This window comes from Schistocerca serialis, chromosome 7 (assembly GCF_023864345.2).
Source record: "Schistocerca serialis cubense isolate TAMUIC-IGC-003099 chromosome 7, iqSchSeri2.2, whole genome shotgun sequence".
In the NCBI taxonomy this organism is placed as follows: Eukaryota; Metazoa; Arthropoda; class Insecta; order Orthoptera; family Acrididae; genus Schistocerca; species Schistocerca serialis.
In genome coordinates this window covers 85599540-85612803 of record NC_064644.1, presented here as the reverse complement: position 1 = coordinate 85612803, position 13264 = coordinate 85599540, and positions in this window count along the sequence as shown.

Here is a 13264-nt window from a genome sequence, read left to right as displayed (position 1 = left end):
ACCAAATTCTGCTTCCGCCGATCCGCGTATTAATATTTAACGCAGCCAATGAGATTGCTGCTAACGTAGAACCTTTTCTCCTCGCGGATCACACTCACGCAATGATACATGATTGCGCGAGGTATTATAACGAGTGTACACACCCCGATTAGTCAGTCTGCATTTGTCTGCACCAGTCTGTACCAGTCTGCTTAGTCTGTAACAGTCTGTACAAGTTCTACATTTGTCTGCACCAGTCTATAGTCAAGTTTCAGTCTGCACCTAATAATATTATCATATTCCTATACATAACCATGAAGATGAAGATACTTTTGTCAAGTATCAGAGATATATGTGAGAATAAGGTTAACGTACCAATAGCCAAGGAACTACAGATTGTCAATTGTAAATAGCATCCAGAACCAAGTTAAGTAATTTTTATGCTTGTTATTATTTTAATAAATGTGTGTGAAAATGAATCAAGTTCTGTTTAAAGTTGGTCAGAGTCAATCTGCTACTCTAAGTGTGCAAGTGGCATTTCTATCGTCTGACCTAATGGCAGAAGATAAATACGCCACGATAAGACCACGAGACATATTGCTGTCACTTGACTACTTCGTTAGAGCGACAAGTCAAATAATCTGATGGTGTGTGTACTGAAGGTCTTACAGTACGCACACCACAGTTATCTCGGGCTTAGATTAACCTGTTATCTCGCCATGTTAATCACAAATGCATTCCCGAAATTTCATTTTTCTACACTAATCAGTTTTCGGTGTTGCGATTTGTTTCAGTCACTGTAGTTTCCTTACCTCGTTACGTACCACAGCGCCACCTAGAGGGTTCCAAACTCGCGGTTGGCTGTGGCCGTAATGTTTCGTCTCATCAGCGTATGTAGGTGTAGGTACTTTGGGAGCTAGCATGTGTTTTGGGTACGGCGTGCATTTGCGTCGGTGCGAAGCTGCGGCGACCGCGGTGATGGAGAAGTGGGATTCATTGTGCCGGAATAGAAGCTCTGCAAACGGCAGAGCGCGCCGCGCCCCGCTGCGCATTTGCGAGGGTGGAATGTGGGGGAGGCTGCGAGAGGGGGACGCTGCGATCAATAGCGGCGCGGGCCCTGCCGTAGCAGCCGGGCTGAAGGCAAGCGTCGGCGACCGCCGGTGTAAACTGTGGGGGAGGTGCCGAACGGGACGCAGTCGCTGGCGGGGAGCGGGGGTCAGACAGCCACTGCAGTCGTGTCGGGCAGCGGCTAACTACTGCCCTCAAGGAGACAGCGCCCCCGCACGGAGGAGTCCGAGGTTTCACTTCTACATGACGCTGCGACAGAGACATGACAATTTTTTTTCTGAAATACTCCTGCTGGACCGGTGTTTCTATTCCTTTTATCCGAGCAAGTACAGTAGTTACAAGTTTGATGCAGGTTGAGCGTTTATAACGCGGCTGCCGGCATTTACTATTTAGAAAACCTTCTAACTTGAAAGAATCGCCTTGGGCATCGGCCGACCAGCGTCGCGTTTCAACAGAAATTTGAAGCACACGTCCTAATAATACACTACTGGCCATTAAAATTGCTACACGACGAAGATGACGTGCTACAGACGCTAAATTTAACCGACAGGAAGAAAATGCTGTGATATGCAAATGATTAACTTTTCAGAGCATTCACACAAGGTTGGCGCCGGTGGTGACACCTACAACATGCTGACATGAGGAAAGTTTCCAAACGATTTCTCATCTCAAACAGCAGTAGACCGGTGTTGCCTGGTGAAACGTTGTTGTGATGCCTCGCGTAAGGAGGAGAAATGCGTACCATCACGTTTCCGACTTTGATAAAGGTCAGATTGTAGCCTATCGCGAGTGCGGTTTATCGTATAGCGACATTGCTGCTCGAATTGGTCGAGATCCAGAATATGGAATCAGTGGGTCCAGGAGGGTAATACGGAACGCTGTGCTGGATCCTAACAGCCTCGTATCACTAGCAGTCGAGATGACAGGCATCTTATCCGCATGGCTGTAACGGATCGTGCAGCCACGTTTCGATCCCTGAGTCAACAGATGGGGACGTTTGCGAGACAACAACCATCTGCACGAACAGTTCGACGACGTTTTCAGCAGCATGGACTATCAGCTCGGAGACCGTGGCTGCGGTTACCCTTGACGCTGCATCACAGACAGGAGCGCCCGCGATGATGTACTCAACGACGAACCTGGGTGCACGAATGGCAAAACGTCATTTTTTCGGATGAATCCAGGTTCTGTTTACAGCATCGTGATGGTTGCATCCGTGTTTGGCGACATCGCGGTGAACGCACATTGGAAGCGTGTGTTCGTCATCGCCATACTGGCGTATCACCCGGCGTGACGGTATGGGGTGCCATTGGTTACGCGTCTCGGTTACCTCCTGTTTGCATTGACGGCACTTTCAACAGTGGACGTTACATTTCAGATGTGTTACGACCCGTGGCTCTACCCTTCATTCGACCCCTGAGAAACCTTACATTTCAGTAGGATATTGCACGACCGCATGTTGCAGGTCCTGTACGGGCCTTTCTGAATACATAAAATGTTCAACTGCTGCCCTGTCCAGCACATTCTCCAGATCTCTCACCAATTGAAAACGTCTGGTCAATGGTGGCCGAGCAACTGGCTCGTCACAATACGCCAGTCACTACTCTTGATGAACTGTGGTGTCGTGTTGAAGCTGCATGGGCAGCTGTACCTGCACACGCCATCCGAGCTCTGTTTGACTCAATGCCCAGGCGTATCAAGGCCGTTATTACAGCCGCAGGTAGTTGTTTTGGATACTGATTTCTCAATATCTATGCACCCAAATTGGGTGAAATTGTAATCACATGTCAGTGCTAGTATAATATATTTTTCCAATGGATACCCGTTTATCATTCGCATTTCTTCTTGGTGTAGAAATTTTGATGGCCAGTAGTTTATTTTCTTTGCACGTGCACTGAACGCGAATCTGGAATTAGCAATAAATATACTCAGGTGGCAAAAACTATGAGATAGCGATCTGCGCAAATACAGATACCGGTAGGATAACGTAAATAGGTACAGAAAGGGCAGTGCATTGTCGGAGCTGTTATTTGTACTGAGGCGATGCATGTGAAGAGGTCTCCGACGTCGTTACGGCTGCACGAGGGGTACTGGCAGCCGTGGAACGTGGTGTGGTATTTGGAGTTAGGTGCAACGGACATTACATTTCGGAAACCACCGGGTAATTCAATATTCCGAGACCCACAATTTCAAGAGTTTCCCTAGAATACCACATTTCAGGCGTCACCTCTCACCGCAGGCAAATCAGTGGCCGACGGTCTGCACGTAAAACGACCGTGTGAAGCGGAGTTTGCGTGTAATCTTCGGTATTAACACATAAGCAACATTGCGTGAAATAACGGCAGAATTCAATGTGATACGTACTGCGAAACGTACACTATGTGATGAAAAGTATCCGGACACCCCAAAAACATACGTTTTTCATACTAGGTGCACTCCGCTGCCACTTACTGCCGGGTACTCCATATCAGTGACGTCAGTAGTCATCAGATATCGTGAGAGAGCAGAATGTGTTGCTCCGCGAAACTCACGGACTTCGAACGTGGGCAGGGGATTGAGTGTCGCTTGCGTCATACGTCTGTACCCGAGATTTACATAGTCCTAAATATCGCTACGTCCACTGTTCCCGATGTGATAGTGCAGTGCGAAGGTGGAGGGACACATACAGCATAAAACCTTACAGGCCGACCTCGTCTGTTGAATGAAAGAGAACGCCGACAGTTGAAGAGGCTCGTAATGTGTAATAGGCACGCATCTGTCCAGCCCATCACACAGGAATTCCAAACTGCATCAGGATCCTCTGCAAGTACTACGTCAGTTAGGTGGGAGGTGAGAAAATTGGGATTTCATGGTCGAGTGGCTGCTCATAAACCGCACATCATGCCAGTAAATGCCAAACGCTTAGTTCAAGGAGCGTAAACATTGGACGATTGAACAGTGGAAAGACGTTGTGTTGTGTGACGAATCACGGTACACAATGTGGCAATTGCGAGTTAACATCCCAATGCGGTTCCTCTTCGTCGAAATGTCTTGGCTCAAACTTGTCTAGGAGTTGAACCGCACGTGTCGCATTACACGCCATAAATTAGACACTTGTGACCCTTTGGTTAAATTGTCTGGCTGATGGCAAGTTTTCGAAACACAAAGTACTCCGTAGACGGTCAGTCACAGTGTTCCTGGACGCAGATGGTGTAATCCGTATTGATTTCCTTGAACGACAACAAATTCAGAGCGTTACATCACATCGCTGCGAAATCTGAATCGACGGCTAACAAGGGTCCGAAAAGAAAAGGGAAATGTTTTCCCGCAGCATGACTATGCCAAACCACACATTTCATGTGACACCACAGCAGAACTTCAAAGACTGAATCTCACCACTGTACGATATCTTCCATACAGTCCAGATTTAGCACCGTCTTCTGACTTTCCTGTTCCCGATAATGAAAGACTATCTGCGGGGACATCATTATGCTTATGATTTAGACGTTGAGAGGACTGTGAGACTATGGTTGAGGAAACAGAGTGTCGACTTCTTCACAGCCCCCTCCTGTCTCTCCTCACACTCCAAGACAAAATCCTGGAGTTGTACTGTAACAAGAAGACGGAATTAATAAGGCGAATTTAACATAGACACACGAAAATTCACATTCAAAATAGAAATTATTTACTCACTTGGTAATCCTGTCTCCAGAACTCTAGGGCTCTTGCCACTACGCTCTGATGCATTGCTGCAGCTACCTCTCTTCATCTTGTGTAGAGAAAACAACAAATATACACAGAGACGATGGACCACACAGCAGTGGACTGAGGACGATGGACATTGGTTGAGGGTTTGTATAAAGACCGAGGCGACCAATGAGAGAGCTTCATTTGAATGTTCAGCCAATGAGAATCTTTTATGGAACGTCACTATTTCTGAAAGGACTTGATGCGACCATCGTCTCTCTCTCTCTCTCTCTCTCTCTCTCTCTCTCTCTCTCTGTCTCTCTCTCTCTCTTTCTCTCTCCCTCTGTCTCTCCAAGTAACAAGAATGCCTTTGCGATTAAGGGTGTTTTCGCAAGTGTGCACAAACATGATGAAGGCTTTAAGTGGTGAGAAGTTTACTGCTTCTGAGACGTATGTTGAAAGAAGGATATTACGATTTCGAGGAAGGGTAACACGTGACTGCACATTAGGACCATCAGGAAGAATGCAGTCGGTGTTATTCTGTGTTATTTTCGTTAACAGGTCATGTTAGGACAGAAATTTCCATTCAGACCAGATGAGATGTCACGAAAGCTACAACAAAAGCAATGGTTAAGTATTTCTGCAGCACTTTAGCAATTCCTAGAAGGGACTGATACCCGCCGGAGGTTCGAGTTCTCCCTCGGGCATGGGTATGTGTGTTGTTCTTAGCGTAAGTTAGTTTACGTTAGCATAAGTGGTGTGTAAGTCTAGGGACCAATGACCTCAGCAGTTTGGTCCCTTAGGGATTCACCCCCCCCCCCCTTCCACAAGGGACTGATAAGTAATGGACTGGGTGTCCCATTAGGGTCACGAGGGTGAAAGCATTCGGTGTCATTCTGGGCTATTTTCGTTAACAGGTCTTGTTAGGACCAGAATTAATTTCCATCCAGACAAACTGAGACATCACGAAAGCTCTTACAAAAGTGATCGTTAACTATTACTGCAACACTTTACAGTTTCCAAGAGGTCGATTTGGCTCTTATTTACATAGCCATGTGACGTCTCCATATAACACTGTGAACCTTTTAGATGCACGTGCAATAGTGAGTCACTACTCGAAAATTTCGCAGTGATGTGTCACCCACACTGGGCAGGTAAACATGCATGCATGGCTAGATGCAACTCGTGTGACCCATTAGGATCGCTAGGAAGTGTGCACCTTGAGCTATTCTGGGAAGCATTGGAACAGATTTCTATAGTGTGACCTGTGATGCCAGTATCGACAGGTAGAGAGATATCGTGCTAGCAATAGTAAACACACGCGTTCCGGCCAGAGGGTGACTTGGATCTTATTTATGTAGACATGTGATGTCAGAATAACACTCAAAGAACTCTAACTGTATACCTGAAAATAGACGCGACTTTCACTTGCTGGCTGCCATCAGCTGCAGCCTGAGATCAATAGCTCAGCCTCCTTTATTCGCCTGTCCAGTGGTGGCCCATGGCGCCAGAGCATGCACACGTTGTAACAGTTTGCTGATACATCGTGGTTGACAATAGTTTGAAAGTGTTCTTTTACGTGCACAGAGTGTTTGTGCACTACATTATTTTCGGCGGTTTAAGCGTTGTGAGTGTGTTGGTAGATTATTATGTATGCATTATTTATGTGATTTACGAGTAGTTTGTAGGTCTGTAGGCAATGGACTGCATTATTTGTACAGTTTAGAATTAGTGAACATGTCTGAAAGGCATTTTACATGCGTTATTTTGATAAGTTACGAGATGTTTTCGTGTCTGCACATCAGTGTACTGCATTATTTCAGTAATTTGTGAGTTGTTTTCGTGTCTGTACATCTGTGTGCTGCATTATTCAGAAAATTTACGAGTAGTTTACAGGTCTGTAGGCTGTGTATGGTGACCCCAAGCACATCAGAGTGAGTGTTCTGTATCGGTGTAATAAATAAACAAAGTGAAAATAAATAAAGTACACTCGTTCCTCTACCCAGCTGCCCAGAACAGACTGAGCCCTTTTCCCACCATTTTCCCCACCCCAGACCGCCATCTTGAAATACATCACAGAAGGGACAACAGCGCCCTCTGGTGGTGGTACTGTGCACTAGGTCAGTTGGACTCCAGGCCTCATGGTGAACACACTGGATGGAGCTACTACCTCAAATTGTTTAAATTAACACTGCATGCAAAATAAAGACTTACATCCATCCTATCCAGCAGCCCAGAACAGTGAGTCCCTTCCCCACCAATTCCTAGCAAGAGGTGGAAGTCAGATGACTTAGATTAGTGGAGGTAGCCCAAGTGACCTATTTTCCAGTCAAAATTTGAACTTCCCACGACGATGTCATTGCGATGTTGCCATATCTATCGCCGCAATCTTGGATCCGCCATCTCGAATAAATTTGGCAACAATGCAGAGTGGGGCCGCACCGGCCCTGTCCTCTACTTCCACTATCATGTTTAAATCGTAATTCCGCAGAACTGTTACATCTACTCAGGGCTCCTAATACATGTGTCCTATCCTCATGGTATCTGAGCTCCAGCCACCACAACACATTTCTTTTGCTCACTAAATACGAGCGAATCTTCCCACTATTCATTGACTGTGAGACCACAGCCAGTGATCTGTCAGCAAAAAATGGCGCTCTCCCGCATCTCTTACTACGAACCAATCACAACTGTTTAGCAAAAGAACGTATTTATAAAACCCTTAACTATAAAATAATTCCGTCTTCAAACAACTGAACTACGCTAAAATGTTTGTTACTTCCCGATACCATAAACTGGCGAACTGTACTTCTCAGATTACCCCTGAGCGTACATTCCACTCTTTCTGTACAAACACAATTTTCATGCTAACGTTCAATCAGTTAACAGACAACAAAAATCATTTTTTATATTACTTTGCATTCACAACTTCATTCACACTAACAACTAAACATATTAAATCAGTAATAATTAATAGAAGAGGTAATGGTCATAGAAGAAAAAGCTTCATATTCAAAATACGTGATTTTGATTAGTTAGTACTCCATAGCCTGTAAGATGCTGTCATCTTTTGGACACAGCTGTTACTAATAGCTGTCGAATAGGAGCACACGTCTGTGACAATAGAATCGTGACTCATTGTCTATATGAGTCCACTCGCTACCATTAAATGATGTAGGAGCGATGTAAATGCGCTATGCGTCAAGATGCAGTGGAGACCCGAACCCGATTCTCAAAAGACCACGACACGACAATCAGAGACATTAGAGCATACATAGAGGCTTATTGAAGCTGTTCTTGCCACCCACCGTTCCCAAATAGGACATGAAAGGAGACAACTGACAGTGTGACAAGAAGTACCGTCCACCATGCACCGACAAGGGTCTTGCGGATTGTTGGCGTCTGTGCGAATTATTTTCCTTGGCACGAGCGTTTGTGTTACCTCCCAGAATATTGCCCTTTCTGGCTGGGATTCTCAAAACAGGCAGCTGACTGGGCCAACTCGTCTTGGCGGAGTGTGATTACGGAAGAGAGAGGGGTCACCGCTGCCACGCACCTGCCTCCCCATGCAGCAGTGCGGGAGGGGGGGGGGCGGAGAAGGAGGGGGAGAGGGAGCCGGCACGTGACTGGCACGCGCAGGTCGCGCGACGGCAGCCCACGTGGGTCGCACGTGCCACCCGCTTCGCTCCACTGTCTCTGCGCACCTAGCCCCAACGGCTCGTTCTCCGTCTGGGCCTTAATAATACCAAACAAACACCCGTGTCGCTAGGTATCGTGTCTTGCTTCTCACTACCTCGCAAAAAGTCAATCACAATTTATATCTGCGTGTACACTCCGCGTATGGGGAAGGTACTGAGCGCGTGTGACAGACGAAGACTGGATCACACAAAACGCTCTTGTGTAGTGGCGTCATGCAAGGAGACACAGTCTCACCGAAGTTATTCACCTTGTATGTGGAACGTGTGTTCAAGTGTCTATCCTAGGGACAGAAAGGTATCAACATAGATGGAAAACGTCTCGACCATCTTCACTTTACAGATATCATACTCTTCAGCAGCGACACGAAGGAACTGTCAATAATGATCAGAGAACTCAAAGATGCTTTCCATGCGGTAGGTCTCAAAATCAACCTTCAAAACACCAAAGTCCTGTCAGTATTACGGTCTCCATTGAAAGACCTCGTCTGGAAGTAAGAAATCAATACGTTTAGCTGGGTCATAAAATCCAACCTGGGAGAGAAAACCAGCCAGTAGAGACCACTCGGCCAATTAACTTCTCATGGATGGCATTCGGGGAACTTGGTAACATTTTCCGCAAACCGACAATCCCGATAAATTTAAAGAGGATGGCATGTGAATCCTGCCAACAACAACATTCGGGCTCGAAACAGATGACACAACAAGCAGCGAAAATTGGCTCCGGATCTGTCAAAGGGCAACAGAGAGAGCAATGCATGCAGAGAGTCTGAGAGACAAGATCAAGAATGAAGAGATGAGCAGAGGAACGGGGGTCTATGACGTTGTCGAGCGGACAGAGAGATTGTAGTTCATATTTATCCTACCTTGGGAGAAATATTAGTAGTAGCCTAAGAGTTTACGCAGATGATGCAGTTATCTTTAGTATAATGCAGTACAGCACAAATATTTAGTTAGACACTGATAACAGATATGTGCAAACTTGCTTTACATTTTTTTTAATGAAAAGTGTGCTCTTCACAGAACGAAAAACGTAGTATCCTATAGCTACTGTACTGTTAGAGTCAGTCAACCAATAGAATCACCTCTGTGTAACAATATGTAGGGTTATGTAATGGAATGAAAACATAGGCTCACTGGTAGGTAAGGCGGGTGGTAGAGTGCAGTTCGTTGCTAAAATAAAGGGAAATGCAGTCAGTCTACAAAAAAGACGGCTTATAAATCATTCGTGAGACTTACACTGGAATATTGTTCAAGTGTGTGGAGCCCGTACCAGATAGGATTGACAGGGGAACGTATACCGAGAAGGGCAGCACGAAAGGTCACTGGCTTGTCACGGAGATGCTGAAACAACTGAATTGGGATGCACTTGAAGATAAACGTAAACTATTCCGTCAAAGCCTGCTTAGAAACTTTCTAGGACCAACTTCAAGTGATGAATCTACTGCAAACCCCGAAGTAACGCTCCCTTAGGAATCGCGAAGACAAGATTTGATTAATTATAGCACACGCGGAAGTGTTTAAGCAATCATTCGTCCCGCACTCCACACGTGAATGGAACAGAAAGAAACGCTGATAATTAGTGCAATAAAATGGGCAGTAGCCTCTACCACGCACTTCACAGTGGTTTGCAGAGTTCAGACGAAGATGAAGATGGAGAGCTGCTATTATACGTTTACCAAAAGCGCGACATTTCTGTTCTTGTCATTGTGTGTCACAGAAGGGATAGGGGTCGGGTGGGAGGCAAAATTTCTTTGTTTCTACTAAGAAATTTTACAGCGAGTTCGATCCTCGAGTTTTTGGTATTTTAATGGTATTTTTAATGGTATTTTTGGTATTTTAATAAATTATATGTAATTACTTTTCAAAGAACATATTGATTGTTCCGGACTTGATTCAGCTAACAAATCAGCTATAGTGAAGCTTTAGATGAAACAGAAAATAGTGTTGTAACAGATGCGCACTTACAGAAGAACTGGAAATTGGACATCCTGGAGAAACTGGAAATATTCACGCATAGCAAACAGTGGAAAAACGAGCTCTTAAACGAAATTACAGTGTTCGACGATTCACATTACTTCCTTACTGTTAAAATAGAAAAGACAGAGTATAGAGAGCACTGTGTTCCAATAGTAGTGTTTTTGTAATGGTTTAAAGAAATTTTATACTGCTGTTATTAACATCAGATTTACACAGTCTCTCTCGTTGTAATGTACTGCGTCGACCACACTCAGAGATGTGCCAGCAAGCTGTGTGGAAAACACTGCAAGTGACAGATAACATCTGGGTCAACACGTTGATAGTTAAACCAAAACGAGCGTTGCTTCGACCGCCGCCTTCTTTCTATTGCACAGTAGAGTTGACTGTGATTACGCGTTTTAAACGTCCTTCGCAATTTTATAAACAATGGTTAGGAGGAACCAAGGAGCCAGAACAGTGGATCTAAGTGAACACACTGCAGGAAGACAAGGCATTTCGTTGGAACAAAGTGAGTAAACATCGTTCAAAAAATTATGTGAACAACAGGTTAGTAAAGGAAGTAAACATTTCCTCACTCCACGTTATTCTTGTCTCTCTTCACAGGATGGCCACAGCTCATGCCACGTCTGTGCACAACAACTTTAGTACCTGAGTGTACTTTTGATAAATGTTTTTGTATTACCATCGAAGCCTAAAGATGAGCTTCCTTTCTCGAAATATTAAATTATTATTATTAATATTAACATTAATATGATTGTTATTATTATTACTAACCGTATAGAGCACAACGGACCACTCCAGTTGTTCCACGCTAAATTTTTGCTTGAAAGTTGGACTGTCCGATTCTGGCTATCCATTCAGTACCGTTTCATTCTTTCTATTATAAGTTTCTCAGTTCGTCTAAAATCTCTAAAGCCCTTTCATGTGTCGTTTGATTTGTTGTTCTTAAGAAGAGTATTAATTGTATCGTTGTTCTTTGCTTCTGTTATTTGGAGTCCAGTTATTTTAAGATATTGTTGAAATTCTCGGATCCTCCTAAGATTTCTCACCACAAGTTGTTGCAAAACGCTGTTCCCTTGCTTTCGTAAGATGTGAAAGAAATAAGAGATTCTTTTCAATTTAATTATGCTGGTGATTGCTTCAGTCTCTCGAGAGATATTATCATTAGGCATTCTGCAGCCTCCTTCGGACTGGTATTTTTTATTTATGCACGTTTTAATGATCCCTTTTTTTAGTTTCGAGGAGCTGATAAATTCTTCTTTCATTATTAACTTCCAACAGAGTTTCGCAAGCTTAAGAGTCATCCGGGAGAACTACGGTTCTTAGTGCGGGATCGTTGTGTCTACTGACGAGCAGTTCTTATTATACGTTGACCAGGTTAAGAAACGAGGTTTTCATCGTTTTGCTGTTTAATAATCTTGTGAATGGCAGTCCACAGAATCGGAATACTGTATTTTATATAATCTATTGTGGCAGTCGATGCAATGCTTCAGCAAAATATTTTCCACGGTCGACAGGATTTTTCAACTACTACTACTACTACTCAAACTTAAAGATCTGTTTACATTGTGTTCGATCGTTATTAGCTATGGTTACATTTAATGAAACACCGAAAATGCAGATCAAATACCTTCTTCACCATCCAAAAGTTTTTGCAGTTTAATGTCCATTGATAACTTGTACTGTACTTCTGATTGTGAATCTCTAAGCTGTATTACAGAGACTATATTTAATAAGTAATCGATGTAATAGTGTATTTATTTCTGACTGCGTACAATTGATTGTAATTATAATGAAAATATTGTAAATTGCTGGGCAATAGGCAATGGAACTTTATTTAAATGTATTGATAGCAACGACGACGAAATGACAGTAGCTGTGCCGTTGTTTATCTTTGAGTATGGCGTGAGTATGTCACGCCAGTGATTATTGCATAAATTTCTTTGCTATCATCTGTCTTAAAATTCTGGAGATTCATTGTCCTAATTGTCCTAGCGGGATGGCTACAGTATAATTAACCTCTTTTTAGCTAATCAGTGTTTGCTCTGTATTATCAGTAATTTTTGCAGTAAATATTACGTGGTACCCCCCTCCCCCCACCCTCCTGTGCTGTTATTGAGCGCTGCGCTATATTCCACCAATTTTAAAATTATCATCAGGATTTAGATTAGGTTTACAATAGATTCTTACTTCAGAAGGGTCTGTTGTACACTTTCCTCCAACTAAGCGGCGTTATTTTCCTTCGGTAACGATAGTCTTACTCACAAGGGAACCTCTCCATCGCACCCCCCTCAGATTTAGTAATAAGTTGGCACCGTGGATAGGCCTTGAAAAACTGAACACAGATCAATCGAGAAAACAGGAAGAAGTTGTGTGGAACTATGAAAAAAAATAAGCAAAATATACAAACTGAGTATTCCACGCGCAAGATAGGCAACATCAAGGAGAATCTGAGCTCAGGAGCGCCGTGGTCCCGGGGTTAGCGTGAGCAGCCGCGAAACGAGAAGTCCTTGGTTCAAGTTTTCCCTCGAGTGAAATGTTTACTTTTTTTATTTTCTCAAAGCTATGATCTGTCCGTTCGTTCATTGACGTCTCTGTTCACTGTAATAAGTTTAGCGTCTGTGTTTTGCGACCGCACCGCAAAACCATGCGATTAGTAGACGAAAGGACGTGCCTCTCCAATGGGAACCGAAAACATTTGATCGCAAGGTCATACGTCAACCGATTCCTCCACAGGAAAACACGTCTGATGTATTTGCTGGATTCATATTGCCCACAGAATACATCTCACGTATTTAATGCACTCTCGTCCAAAGTAGCGAACAGTCAACTGCCAGCCAGGGAGCCTCGTTAGCAGGAATACTCTCTCTTCCGTG